This window comes from Adiantum capillus-veneris, chromosome 27 (genome assembly GCF_014529385.1).
Source record: "Adiantum capillus-veneris isolate H3 chromosome 27, ASM1452938v2, whole genome shotgun sequence".
Lineage (NCBI taxonomy): Eukaryota > Viridiplantae > Streptophyta > Polypodiopsida > Polypodiales > Pteridaceae > Adiantum > Adiantum capillus-veneris.
Genome location: NC_140957.1, coordinates 37,361,449 through 37,376,544, shown reverse-complemented (window position 1 = coordinate 37,376,544; position 15,096 = coordinate 37,361,449).

Here is a 15,096-nt window from a genome sequence, read left to right as displayed (position 1 = left end):
GCAATTTCTGCCTTATTTGTTGTACTTCCTCCTCTGTGAAAGGGACATGAGGAATGTTCTCTGCTGTGCAGCATCAAGAATCTCAAAATTCTTGATATAATCTTCAAATCGGTCCCTTTGCACTCTTATGGACGATCCGGACATAGACTCTAGAGATGGTTTCCAGAGTTCGCTTAAATCACCCTTGAGGGCTCTCTCCGCTCGAAAACTCTCCATCAGCCTCTCAAGTCTTGCCGCTTTCTGTGACCTTGTTTCTTTGGCTGGCACTTGAGCAAACTCGTTCTTCCCTTTCTTCTGCTCGGGCTGCTTCTTTTGGACTGGCTCTAGCCGTCTTTTCAATCTTGTTGCCACCTTTGGTGCCCTTGGCGGCTCATCTTCCTTGTCTTCTTTTACTCTCAGCCAATCATTCTGAGATGGGGGTTCATGCCACCTTCCTTTTGCGTGTAGTGCCCCATAAACCACCTTGGTGATCAGTTCTCCTAGCACTATATAGGTCTGCTTCTTGTTGCCCATCTTCACCAGGCTGTCATGTATATATGCCGCATAGTTGATTATCTTTGGGGTGCCTTTTGTCATTGCCCAAGTAAACGTTGCGGCAATTGCACCTGGCGGCATCTTGTACTTCTGTGGCCTCTTTGTGCACATGTGGAAGTACTGGTTGTATAATTGGCTCATGATTGCCACCTTTGGGTTGGCAATGTCTTTTAAGGTGTAATTTTCCTTTTTCTCTTTGTACACATTGACCTCATCCCTTCTTTTTGTTACGCTGTCCCCCTCGTTGGAGAGGTCTAGTGCGTTGGCTACAACCTGCTCAGTGATTATTATCTATGTTTCTGGTCTGCCTTGTAAATCTGTTACCTTGGCCACTCCATCCTCTTTGATGCTTGTTACAAACTCCCAGACTCTTTTGATGTCCACCCCCGCCGGTATTGCTTCGAAGTAGTTGTGGAGATCAATCTTCTCCAAGTAGCCATCCATCTCGCTTCCTACAAACTCATTGGGTTCTCTCAGCAACATTGGTAGCTCTATAACATTGCCCTCAGTGTCTTTGAACACTCCCTGGTAGATCTTTAGATCGTTGGACTCTAACAGATCCTCTTGTATCTAGGTGCTGGTGGGCTTAGTGTTCCTTCTGGAATGACAAAGGGTTCCACTTCGTCCAGATAATCCTTGATGGTCATTCTTTTCCTCTTTGCCGGTGACTTCGAGGCTGCCATAGATCCTGTTGCACTCAGTAGTCCGAAGTTAGCGTTTTTTCCATATTAGCTACGAAACTGAGTTTTACTTATCCAAATGACTTGAAAATTGAAAATAAAGCTTAAAAGGAACTTGTGAAGCTGTGCATGTGCTCACAGTGCAAATCTGGCCAAAAAAATTTCTCTAGACATCCTAAGCGTAGGATGTCTTTTTCATCAGAATTGGTTCAAACTTGACATGCAGGTAGTGTAAGGCTCATGGAACATGGCTATATGCTTGGATTTGAATTTGGATATCAAAAAGTGGATTTTTGGGCTGATTCAGGCTTTAGGTCACAATTTGGGTAAAATGTCCATCATAGATAGCAATTGATGTCCAAATGGGTTGAAAATTGGTATATGGGCTTATTGCACCATGGTATTGGCTCCCATGATGTCATTCTTTGCATAGAAGGCTAAATTTATGCTGGAGACATCCTACGCGTAGGATGTCTTTTTCATCAAAATGACATGAAACTTGTTCTGTGGGTTGTCCTTGGCCTATGGAACATGGCTATGTTCTTGGATTTGAATTTGGACAAGATTTGATGTTTGTAAGGCTCTGTGTGGTGTTTTTGGGCTCAAAAAGTGTATCTTGAAGGTGTTGGGGGTCAAAAGTGATTAGAATGGCTTCAAACTTGATATATGGGCTCCTGATGATGAGGTGATTGGATCTGGAATGAGAAAACATCCCTTGCATGTCAAAAAAGTCAAATAGACATCCTACGAGTAGGATGTCTATTTCATCATTTTTTCTCTCTGACCACACAGATTGTTTGTTGATGTGTTGGTGAATGTGTTGTGCAAATTTCATGGGATTTGGACAAGATTTGGTAGGTCTATGGTCCATTATTGCCTCTATGCCCTAACTTTGCGTTTTTCCATGCATATGAGGTCAAACTTGGTCCAAATGTGATAAAACTTGGTGTATAGCTTGTAAATGTCATTCAGAACATGTGCATGATGAAAAATGTTGGAGTTTGTGCCAAAAAGTTCCCTTGAGACATCCTACACGTAGGATGTCTCCTAGTGATTTTTTCAGTTCTGGTGCTCCCAGTGCTTGCCCTTGGCCCCCCTAAGTCCCTTTTGAGCCAAATTTCAACAAAAAAGTCAAATGGATAGAGAATAACTCCCTGTGTGGACTTCAGAGCCTCCGAGCCATTTTTCGAATTTTGGAGTGCTTTTTGGCGATGACATTTCTTGATGTTGGTCTCCATAGCTTCATGATCCCTTGGGGATCCTTGCCGTCTGGTTTTTGTCGACTTTGGCTTCACCGGAGCTCCATTTGGCAATTTGTCACTCTATAAGCACCCATGGTTGCGTTTACATACCTTTGATGATTTGTGGTGGTCTACCACCATAGGACTTGGTTGTTGATGGTCTAGGAAAGCCGCTCGTGAAGTTTGGTGGCAAACGGACTTGCGGTTTGGCTGCAAGTGCAATTTGACGCTTTGTGTGTCTGATGCCGTTTCTGAAGTTTAGTACCGCTTCGGGTCACTTTTTGGTCATGCGGGTCATATAGACTTGTCGACCATGTCGAGATGCTCCTACCCATGAATTTTGGTAGCATTTGGTCACCGTTTCGCCGATTTCCCATTTGGTGGCCTCTTGCGGGTTTCTGGGAATTAGGGTTTTTCTCGATGGTTTCCTACTGCCTTTGGCTATCTAGGACTGGTCTCATAGACTAGGGTAAGCTGCCGATGAAGTCTTTTTGCTTTCGAGTTAGCCGTTAGGCCGCCGTCTCTACTTGTAGGTCTCCGCTTTGTGTGTGACCCCTACGCTAGTTTTCGCGACATAATGACAAACATGCACGAAAAGCTCAAGGTGGTGAGCCTACCTCTCATGTTTGGAGCTCGTCAAGTAGCCGTGCACGTCGTGGAAGCTACTGGAAGGTCGATCCGCTCTAGGTGGCAGAAGCTCTCTCCACAAAGTCAATAGTGAGAATGAGCTAAAAATGGGCTGAAAATTTCTTATAATGGAGGTCCCCGAACCACTTTTCATGAAATTTGACATGTGCTCCTATCTTCTTGCAAGATGCGGTTTAGGCTCAAAAATTTCTTGATTTGGACTCCATTTGCTCTATTTACGAGAAATTTGGCATTTCGGTCAAAACCTGGCCAAAACACGCTTTTCGCTCCAATCTCATAATTGCACCCCCACTGTACCATAGGTTGTCCTATAGTCACTGGTCATCCCCATATTTTTTGTTTTTCATTGCGACTGTTGTTCACCTGCTTTTTGTATTTTTGAAGTTTTTCTGCCGAAAATTAGCAAAATTAAAAGGAAAATAGCAAATCAAACCCAGAAAATCCCCAAAAATCATAATAAATCACAAACATCACCGCAACACATTATATACACTCACATGAAATTTTTATGGCCGGATTTCTTCGTTTTACCAATATTTTGCCTGAAAAATGGCTATTTCTACTTATATACACACACCTAGGGGCTTGCTTTGGCGTTTGGCCCCATATACCTGTAGCTTCATGCTGTATAAGGGCATATATACTTGGGTTACTCCAGAAAATTTCGCAATCAAATAACAACCCTTAAAATAGTCAAAAATCATGCCCTTTTTTGTTGTTTCTGTTATTGGTTCCGCATTTGAGAGTGCCTCTAGAATGCCTCCCCCCCTCCTAGCTGGAGTCCTCCCGGACGACAAGGTATCGCCTCGGAGTATGTGTCGTGCATAGGTTGAAACAGTTGTGCTAATGCCTGGCCGATTAATGTGGCCGTATTTTATGCATACTCGGTCAATGCATGGAAGAATTGATGTTGTGCAAGAGAAGGGAATAAGCAAGATGCTTATCGGCATTCGCCGTCGAGGTTTCCTGCTTTCTTTTCGAGTAACAGCTGTAACTCTATTGCTCTCTGTTTAATTGTCTTTTTTGCAAACGGCAATTGCTTTGCCGACACTGTTGATGGAGTCATAGCTGTTTCTAAGGGCAAAATTGGCTGGTTCATAATGGTTATGGGCCGTATTGCCTTTGCTTTCCATTGGTATTTTGTTGCTTCCAGTTTTTGTAAATGGTTTGTCACTTTCTTGTTGGCCACTGGTTTGTTGTTTATTGGCATCCACATAAGTCGGTTTTCCTTTTTGAAATGCAGTTGTCTGCCTTCCTTTGTTGCTTGTACTGAAGGGAGTTCCTTTTGCTTTTGCTTTGGTATCCAAATGTGCGTGACATTTGGGTTATGGCTAAGCATTTTCTTTGGGATCCATATCTGTTTTGTGCCCTTGGTTTGTGGTTGAACCATCTGCTTTGTTGGAATTTTGTTGTTGCATTGTTGTTTTTCTACCATGGTATTTCTATCCTTTCGCATCCATACTTGTTGCCCTTGTTTTGGTAGCCTAGATCTTTCCATTGTGGCCGGTGACTTCATATGTCTGTAAGTCACCTGGTTGGCTTTTACTTGATTGTTGGTCTCGGTTATCAGGTCGTTCTTTGATGGCATTTTTGCTTTGGGCTTCTGTTCCAGTGATTGCATGGCTTGCAGCTTATCATTCTGGTATTGCTGAGAAAAATCTATCACCTGTTGTTCATGTTCATGTTGAATTTTGACTGCCTTTGCTTTCCAATCTATCTGCACATTGTACGTTTTTTTCCAAGGTTGCCCCAGCATCATTGGGTGTTGTGTGCTTTCATCTGTCACCACATAGAATTTGTGTGGGTAAATATATTGATGTATCTGTACATGCAATATAGTCCATCCCAATGTTTTCGACGGGTGTGATGTGCTACTTTCCAGCACTTGAGGAGTAGGATGAAGTTGACCTGTGACTTTGATCTGTTGGTATAATCCGTAAGAGATCAAATTTGCTTGAGCTCCCGAATCAAGCAATGTTGTTGATTCAACTTGATTGAGTCCCACTTTGACCGCAATTATTGGCTCCACTGTTTCCTCCTCCAACTTCGTTAGTCGAATGGCATTGATTCGCAATGGTGGTCCACTTTGTTGTTGTTGTCGCAGAAGCCGTCTTTTTGCAATGCGTTCTTGTGCTTCGGCTTGATCTTCTTATCGTACTCTCTGTTTTTCCTTCATTCTTTGTTTTCCTTGATGAATTTGTTGGAGCATCTCTTGTGTGAGTGGTAGATGATACCTCCTCAGTCGTCGACATCCACTAATCCATTTCTTCACCTGCTAATGTAGCAATCTTGACAGGTCCACTTTGTGATCGATCACTAATCACAAATGGTCCCATCCCTCGCTTTTTAAGTTTCTTGGCATGTTGCTTCAAGGTATAAACAAGTACGTAATCACCTGTTTTGAACTCTTTGGTACGCACATGTTTGTCAAAAAATTCTTTTTGTCTTCTCTTTTTAGCATAGATTGAAGCGACAGCTCATAAGCGGAGTTCATCTAGCTTTTCAAGATCATCAATTCTTGAAGAGAGCTCATGCCCTGTCCATTCCAAGCTTTTTGCTACTCGTAGAGTTGGAATTAAAAACTCTATGGGTAGTATAGCATTTAGGCCAAACACCATGTTGTATGGTGTTGTTCCGATTGATGTTTTGTAAGCTACCCTGTATGCCCATAGTGTTGAGTGTAGCTGCTGATCCCAATCTGTTCTTGATTCTGACACTATTTTAGTGAGAACCGTGCATAGTGTTTTATTAGTGGCCTCAGCTTGCCCATTAGCCTGTGGATGGTATGGTGCAGATTTCCTATGTATGACCATGAATTCCTCTAGCAGATATTCAATGACTTCATTGAGAAAATGTGTTCCACTGTCACTGACAATTTCTATTGGTAACGCGTAACGTACAAGAACATTCTCATACAAACATTGTGCCGTGGTGCGTGCATTAGCTTTTTATGTTGCTTTGGCTTCGACCCATTTTGTGAGATAGTCCGTGGCCACTATGATATATTGGGTATGGGTGCGATATGCAGGGGGTGATATAGGTCCCACAAAATCAATGCCCCATTTTGCCAATGCTCTTGCTCCCATCATTGGCCGTAATGGCATCTCATATCTTTTTATTGTCACCTTGGTGCGTTGACATGCATCACAACGCTTTACAAACTCTTCAGCATCCATGTGCAATGTAGGCCACCAAATTCTTGCGGTTAAGACAATTTTTGTCGTCTTATCGCCCGAAAAATGACCTCCACTTATTCCGCTATGTGCATGTTCTAGAATCAGCAGGTATTCGCTTTCACTTGCACAGATTCTAAGTTGATTTTCCTTACCTCGCTTATAGAGTTGGTTTCCAATTAACTGAAAGTCACGAGCTTCCAGCTCTATAGCTTTTTTTCGTGCTCTTGTGATGTTCTCAGGGAACGTCCTGGTGGTCAAGAAGTCAATGATATATTGACTCCATGCAGGTTCTATGTTTACCTGAAACAAAGTTGCATGATCCACTGGTCGTTTGGCACTACATATAGTACAATTGGTAACATAAGAATGTGTGTCCGCATACATAGTTGGCCAATAAACCCCTAACTGTTTCAGTCTCTGGTGTGTCTTCACTGTTGAACAATGAAATGCACAACCCTGGACATGTGCCTCTTCAAGGTAGCACTCGAATTCTTTCGGATTTATACATAATCGTAGGATTAGGTCCGATCCAAGATGATACAGCCCCCCTGCTATCAACTGGAAGTTTTTTGTTTGTCGAATTGTTTGATGTTTGTATATGCATTCCGTATTATCAAACCCGCTTCCAAAGGAAAGAATACTAATAATTCCTGAGACCATTTGGGTACCATTTCAATGTTGAACAAATAAGCATCTGGTATGTCATCATCGACTCCTTCGGGAGCTTCCCCGTTGTGTATCCTTGAAAGATGATCCACTCGTAGATGGGTTTTACCCTTTTTGACCACCACTGTGAAGTCAAATTCTAGCAATATAATAAACCAGCGTACGATTCTCCCTGTACTGCATGGTTTATTTACCAGATACAAAAGAGCTTGATGATCTGTGAAGAACACAAATTTGTTTGCAAGCAAATAATGCCGAAATTTCTTTACAGCATAAATCATTCCTAACCCTTCCCACTCGGTGGTTGTGTAGTTCTTTTCCACACTGTTTAACTGTCGGCTCGCATAGCAAACCGGAAAATCCATTGTCCCGTCTCCAGGTTGAGCTAGAATACTTCCAATGGCATATGTTGAAGCATCAATGTGCACATGGAATATCTTTTCCCAATCTGGTGCCTTTAGTACAGGTGCTGATATAAGGTTTTCCTTCAGCTTTTGGAATGAAGTTTCACACTCCTCGGTTCACTCGAAATTGACTAGAAAACGATATAGAGGTTGTGCGATAACCACATACATGTATATGAATCACTTGAGGTATCTAAACACTCATTGTTTGCATCATCATTTACTTCCAAATGTTCAGAGGATTTGTAAAACTCTTCTTGTTCTGGTGGTTCTACCGTCTCTTTTTCTGGTATAACGCTTGCCATGTAATAGGGTAACACATCATAGCCATCCTTATCGCAAAATTTTGTTGTTGGACTGTCAGTAATGGTACAGACATCCAATGTTGCTAGTATGTGTTCCCATTCTAGAGGTTCCAAGAAATCTTCAAGGAAAGGTTCCGGAATATACTCCTTGTCCTCTATTGCTCTTTCTAGGACGCATTCCTCTCTTCTTAAGCTTCCACAATGTGAAGCTCCGCACATCCATAGCTCTTTTGGTTGCTCTAACCATGCTGGTAGTTCTGATCCTGCTACTGTAGCCGAATCAAACTCTTCCACAGGTGTTTGGTTCACATCTTTGTAACTATGGTCTTTCAAGTGTATTTTAGTTGTTGTCTCGCCATGTCTGAAGTATATGTGGTCATAACCCCAATCTTGGACCATCTTCAATTGTCGCATGAGTGGTCGTCCCAAGATGATCTCATAATTGTTCTTTTTGTCGAAATCGATTATTGCAAATGTATGCTCATACTCGATTCCGCACGAAGTGACAATCACTTTTTCTAAGAGTCCTAGAGGCTTCTCCATGAACCCATCTGCCAATTGTAGTTTCATTATGGTAGCCCTCAAAGCTGGTTTTCCCCATTTTTTCCACATTTCTTTGGTGGCGATAGCAACCCCCGCACCACTGTCAAGAATAGCTTTGGAAACTACTCCTTGGAATTCTACTGGTAGAGTGGTGTTTCCATCTTCTCCCTTGCAATATTCTCCAACCTTATTCAATGGTACTGGCCTAGTGTTTAGTTGAGGCCTGTCCAACTCTCTGATCCCTTCTTGTAGCTTCAAGGTGGGGTCTTTCACTCCAAACTTTTCTAGGCATTTTCCTACTGTGGTCCACATGTTTGGCCTTAACCTTAGGATTTCTGCTAACGTGATTGTGCATGCCACCGGAGTGGACAACAACTCAATCAATCCTTGTGAATCCATCACCTTGTTAGAAGAAAGTCTTTGAGATGGGATTTCTCTCACCTCTGACTTAGCTTCATACTCTCCTAGGTAAGAGGGTAAAGTTCTCAACGAGTCTGGTTGGCTGTGCCCCGAACTAATTGATCCTTGGTCTCCCCCTTCTGAATGTATCTCAAAGTTCATTTGCGACCTTGCCTCAAATTCTTCAATAGGAGGTAAGATTACATTCTTTTCTTTTCTCGTTCTATTCACGTAGTTACTCATCCTATTAGCCTCGTTGGCCTCACGGATTTGCTTCCACAGATCGTCTAGACCGTTACAGTCCTTACCCATTTCTGCCAATATTTTAGGTTGGAACCCGTCACTTGTCCCATCTGTGGTATTTGGCACTATGATAGGCTCTCCTCTGGACTCATAGGAATTAGTGAGTCTTTTCTTCATTTCTACATGTTTCTCTAAAGTTGGTTGGATAGGGGTTGGAGCTGGTGCCTCATGCCAATTTGCAGGTTTACCCAGCGGGTCTTCCATCAATGATTGAGCCGTTTCGATCATCTTTTTACACATATCCAACCTCTTTTTTTCTATTTCTGCATATGGATAAGTCATCCACCTTTGCTCCTGGGTTTGGTTCTTTTTAAATCGAGCTTCATAAGCTTTTAGAAGCGCATCCAGCTGCTCATTTACCTTGTCTGCCAGTATAGATCCTCCTGATCCTGCACTTTTGGGCTCTGCTATTTCCTTGGGTGCTATGGTTGTTGTGGTGTGCGAGCTTAAGCTAGCTAGATCCTCTAACCGTTCCAATCTATCCTTTGTATGTTTCAATTCCTTGGATAGGGTTGTTTGCTCTCGTTCTTTCCACGATTTCCTACGCGCCTTTCTAGCTTTCCAAGTGCTTCTCTGATTTTTCGTTTCTGAACTTTGGGCATCGGTTTTTGGTTCTTCAACTATGGGTTCATTCGTCCTTCTTTGAGCTTGGGCTCGTGTTACCACCTGAATAGGTATGATTGTTTCATTTTCCGATCCTCCACTGGAAGGTATTGTTTCTAACATGTTCAAGGTGGTTTTTGCTCCTTTGCTCGGGTTTTTAGGGCAATCGGGAATCAAATGAGTAATTCCACATTCTGGGCAATACGCATTGACTCTAATGATCTCATCATGAGGACAGTCTCTCAGCCAATGGTCTCCACCACACTTGTAGCAGGGTCCCTTGGGTTGTTGAGGTGCTCCTTGGCTCCTCTTTGTTGGTAATCATGTCTCTTTCCGCCCATGCCTCCATTGGCTATGAACAACAATGTTCGTTCATCTAAGCTATATCTTCCTTTACTGCGGCCTGTGCAACAGTTGGTGGTCCTGTATTTCCTATCATGCTCCATGGTTCTGGTGTCGAGGGTTCTTCCGGTGGATAATAGACAGGGTTTGCCACATATCCATTGGGATCTTCATAATATGCATGCATAGGCACCAAAGCCTTATCCTCTGATTCAGTTATTGTTGGTGTGTATCTTATACCAACTGGTCGTAATCCTGGTAGGGGTGGTTGTTGTCCCAACACCGGTTGTGGTCTTTCTACACCTACAGATCGTGGTAAGTTGCCTGCTTGATATCTAGGCATCAGTGGAACTTGAGGGGAAGCTACTGGAGCTTGGGGAGTGTAAGGTCTCTCTCTCACATATCCCTTGTTATAATAACATTCCTCGGTCCCATGGTTTGTCCATTTTTGTTCAATAGCACACCACTTGGGCTGTTTAGCCTGGGGTTTGGCATACAAGTTGATCTTTTTTAGCACTTCATCTATGAGCTGCTCCTGGTTGACCGCTACTTGTCCTTTCGGTGATGTCTTAGAAGACTTGCTTCCACTTTGCTGTGAAGACGAATCGTCATCAAGGTCCTTGAACTCCCCTTCTTTATAGACCGCACAATTGTCCACAAGGTAAAGAACCTCCTTGGTCAATTCATTCAACGTCGTGCTTCTCTTCATATGTAAGTCTTTCTGGAGATCTGCATTCCTAAGTCCTTGGATGAATGTCAGCATAAGTCTGGACTGAGTTGGCTGTTCTTCAACAGGACATAACTTAACATATCTTTTTAGTCTTAGGGCTGCCTTTCGTACAGATTCTCCATCTTTCTGTTTGAATTTATGGATCTGTGAGACGGTATTATGAGCTATTCCCCTTTGAGAGAATTCCTCGATAAACTTGTCAAACACTTCCTCCATGGACTCAAAGTCTCTACGCTCTACAGAGTCAAACCAAGTGGCAGCATCATCCTCTAGGGTTAGTCCAAACCGTGCAAATTGGGTAGGAAAATCTAACACCTCTTCGGCTCTAATTACACGCACAAAGGCTACAACATGATCTCTTGGGTCTCTGCTTCCTGTGTATTTCTTGTTTACCCATTTTTGCACTTGAGAAGGTCTAATTCTTCGATGGTCTACAAACCTCATCATTGGATCACCCCGTCCTAATCGATATACCTCCTCAGGCCTTCTGTAATAGGCTGGTTCTTTCCCAATGGTGCTCCTAGCCATAATTTCGAACGGTTCTCGTTGGAGGTGGTTCTTCTCTTCGAACTCATTCTATGGGTGGTCCTCTAGGCTCTGTTGACCCTTGTGTCTTTGTCTTACTCTCTGCCTGATACCTTGAATAGAGTGGTGGTTCTTGCAAATCCCTGAGCCCTCATGCGGCTTGATAACCATCTCGGTTTCGGTCTGATTCCATTGTTGCAGTCTGTCCAAGCCATGCCTGCAATGATGGCTGGTTTGCCGGTTGGTCTTGGTTGTTGAATGCTTGCGGTCGGGTGGAATGTGAGGTTGCGTCATACTCATCTGAAAAAGGATTTGTTGACTTTCTTGGGATGTAGGTGGCTCTTGGCACTTCCTCAGGAGCATATGCTGATGCTCCTGGACCTGTTGCCCTCTCTAACTCCTCTGGGAGAATACATTGGTATTCTCGCCCATATCTATCAACAAAAACTATGCCCTTCCCCGTAGCAGTTTCATAAGAGAATAAGTAAAGAACATTGTCTTTGCTTAATTCGTTTATGTATGATTCTTTGCTGCGAAAGTAATAGACTATACCCTCACTCTCATGCTTGTAGATTCCCACGTTCTCGTTATAAGTTGGAACCCTGGTTGTTTTCTTATCATACATAAAAATAGCTTCGGGCCGATCAATATTTGGTGGCGGATCTTGAGCTTCTGAAACCATTTTCCCTTTCTCCACGTTATCTCCAGATCTGTTGTAATCTTCAGGGTTACTAACTATTAAATAGTGGTTCCCCTTTTCGTCTCGGAATCTATCTCCATCATCATACACTCGGATTATCTCCAATCTTTGAGCTGGCCTCTCTTCGATACAAATGCACTTGCGGCCTCGATAGTCAGAATAGACTAGGGCTCCTCTCGAGTTTGTTCCCTCTAAGAAGATCACCGTGAGCTTGGAATCATTCAAAGGATTTTGGGAGGTGCTTCCTCCTGGCATAGGTCCATCATAGGTGAAACCTCCTTGCTGTTGACTACCCATCATGAAGAAAGATTTGTCTGACGAAGTGCAAGTATCACTACTTTCCTCAATAATCGGTGCTAGCAGATCTAGCCTTGCTTGAGTCACACTCTCTTCGGTGGACACTAAGCTACCTTGGTCACCTGCCACCTTCTAGTCTCTAACAATGTATCTTCCTTATCTTAAATTCATCAAACTTATCAATGCAATTTATCACAAATCCAACCACTCACCTGGCAAAGGGTCAGTTTCTGCACAACTTCTTGCTTTGTTTTGCTAAATATACCTGTACACAAGCGTTTTAATTTCGGCAATCGAATCAAAGCATTTATCTACTAGAGGTTATCTTAGTAATGATTGGTATAACTGGAGAGTTAATCTCAACCACTACTGTATTTTATACACTGCTGATGTTCTGGATTAGGTCTCCTAATCTGAAACAGTACTACCCTCAGATGTTGGTCAATTTATGCGAAAAAGTTAGGTCAAATTTTCTTTGCAGTATGCCCCAATAGACGTCCTACGTGTAGGATGTCTCTTGCTGTGTTTTGCCTGGATTTTTGCACTGTTGTTTCCCTTTGTTGTGCTGAGCTTACAACTGCTTTTACTTTTTGAATTGGACACCTATTAGCTGGTCAATGAGTCAAAAATCTGTTCCGACAGCCTGTTGTTGATATTGATCAGTCTAATCAACTCCAAATTGGACCAAAATTGACTAGGAGGCTTGCCTTAGGCTATATAACACCTTACTATGCTCAAAGTCAAAGTCTGGCTTCAATTTCTTGCTTTAGACATCCTACGCGTAGGATGTCTTTTTCATCAGAATGGCTTCAAACTCAAAGTCCAGGCTCCCCTTGAGTTGCTGATCACTTTGGTATACTCAAAATTTAGTTTTGAGTCCAAAATCACTCAGAAGACATCCTACGCGTAGGATGTCTTTTTGGCCTGTTTGACCCCAAACTTGTCCCACAGCTTCCCCTTGATGTCAGTAACCCAGTGGTATGCTTAGATTTTGGTTTGGATGTCAAAAACCCCAAATTTCAGCTGTTCTTTCCTTTTTCAGTCAAAAGTGCTAAAGTCTGCTTTGAATCCAATTTTCTCACCCCAATGAGGTGAAACCCCTTTCAGTCACTCAATATATCATGCAAGACATGCTCATGCAACCATCTAATATTTTTGGTCTCAAAATAATGTTTTGGCACTATTTGGGTAGGATGTCTGACAATTTCAGTCTATCTGGCCTTATCCTGTCAAGATATGGCCAAATTTCCACTTTCTAGTTGAAAATAGGGTAAACCCTACCTTCTGAACACACTGGTCAACTCAAAATCTCAAAATTTCTCCCAGATTAGCCTGTAGACATCCTACGTGTAGGATGTCTCCTACTTGAAATTAAAAAAAATTCTGATAGGAATGCTCCTGATGCTCTGTAGATCTATCAGAAACACTCACAGTAACTTTTGGACTTCAATTAGGCTTTCAAACACACTTTTGCGTAGTTTTGCGTCTTTTACAAACTTGTAATGACTTTACCAAGCAAGTGTACATGCATGAAATGCTCTAGATCCTGAATCATGATGTCCTACTTACTCTACTCCTACCTATCATGTGAAATGGTGATAATGGTGTTTTTGGTTGCTTTTTGGCCTCTCCGGACTCTCAAGCTCTCCTCTCACCGCTTCTACCACTCAAACTCCTACTCTAGAACTCGACTACTACTTAAAACTACCTAAGTCTACCTCATCTACCTAAGTCGAAGGATCTAGGCCAGACACACGCTTCCTAGACTCCCTCTAAGACATAGAGAGTCCTCCACCCTCTGATCCTATCTAAATGTAAAGCGAGACTCTTGGCAAGCCAAAAATCCCAATCCTCAAGGATTAGTCTCAGTCACCTACCTAAGGTTTTCGTCCCCAGCAGTGGCACCAATGTTGGACGGATACGCCGCAACGGATGTCAGCACAGCGAGAACTCACCTAACATGTAATGTCAGCTAAGGATGAAGCTCGACAAGCAGGCGCGTGGAAGCAAGCATAAGGTGTCAACCTCCACTCGACCGACACCTAACTAATTCCTACAGAGGTCTCTACCAATTGTCTAAGTCATAGCCTTCAAGAGTGCATAAGAGGAAACTTCCTATAACGCTTTCTAGAGCCGAACACCCATCAAACAATCTCGAAACACCATAGAACTTGAAGGAGACCCTACTAATACCAATAGATCGCTCTCCCTAAGGTCTATGAACCAAAATCACGACCCAAAACACGTGGTGCAGAAACACGTAGGATGTCTGACCAAAATCTGCAGGTCTTCGTTTTTGTAATCGAAAGTGCCTAATGTGTAGTTCTACTCAATGTGAACACGTGGATATGCTGCAATGCAAAATCGAACAACGTATGCTCACCCAAACACCCGATGAAGCTCGTAGAAGGAGCTCGCAAAACCAAATAGTACACGTGCAATGTAGGTATCGACGCGTAGCTCTCGTCGGGGGCAACACGCTACACTTCTCCGCACTCGATTCCAACCACTGGAGTACACATAGCGTCAAGATGAAGCTCACACTCTCTCTCTCTCGTACACAGTACGCTCACTCACAGACTTGTTTTAAAATGACAAAAGGTTTTTCATTAAGGTCAAAAAGTGGTATATATACCTTACAATTTCTCAAACCCTAAAGTTCCAAAATCAACCATCTACTCAATCTAACTATCAAAACTGGGATACAATCTGGAAACTTCTGTAAGTCCCAATAATTACAAGGTGAAAAATCAGGTTTTCCTCAATGAATGAATAATTACAAAAAGAATAATCTTCCGAATAGTTAGATGCCGTGGGGTGTGTCCTGCTTCTAACAGATCTCCATAATTGTAGTATTTTTGTTTCCACTGTGTCTTTTGAGTCACACCTCCCGTTCCCCGCCCTCTCTCTCTCTCTCTCTCTCTCTCTCTCTCTCTCTCTCTCTCTCTCTCTCTCTCTCTCTCTCTCACACACACACACACACACACACACACACACACA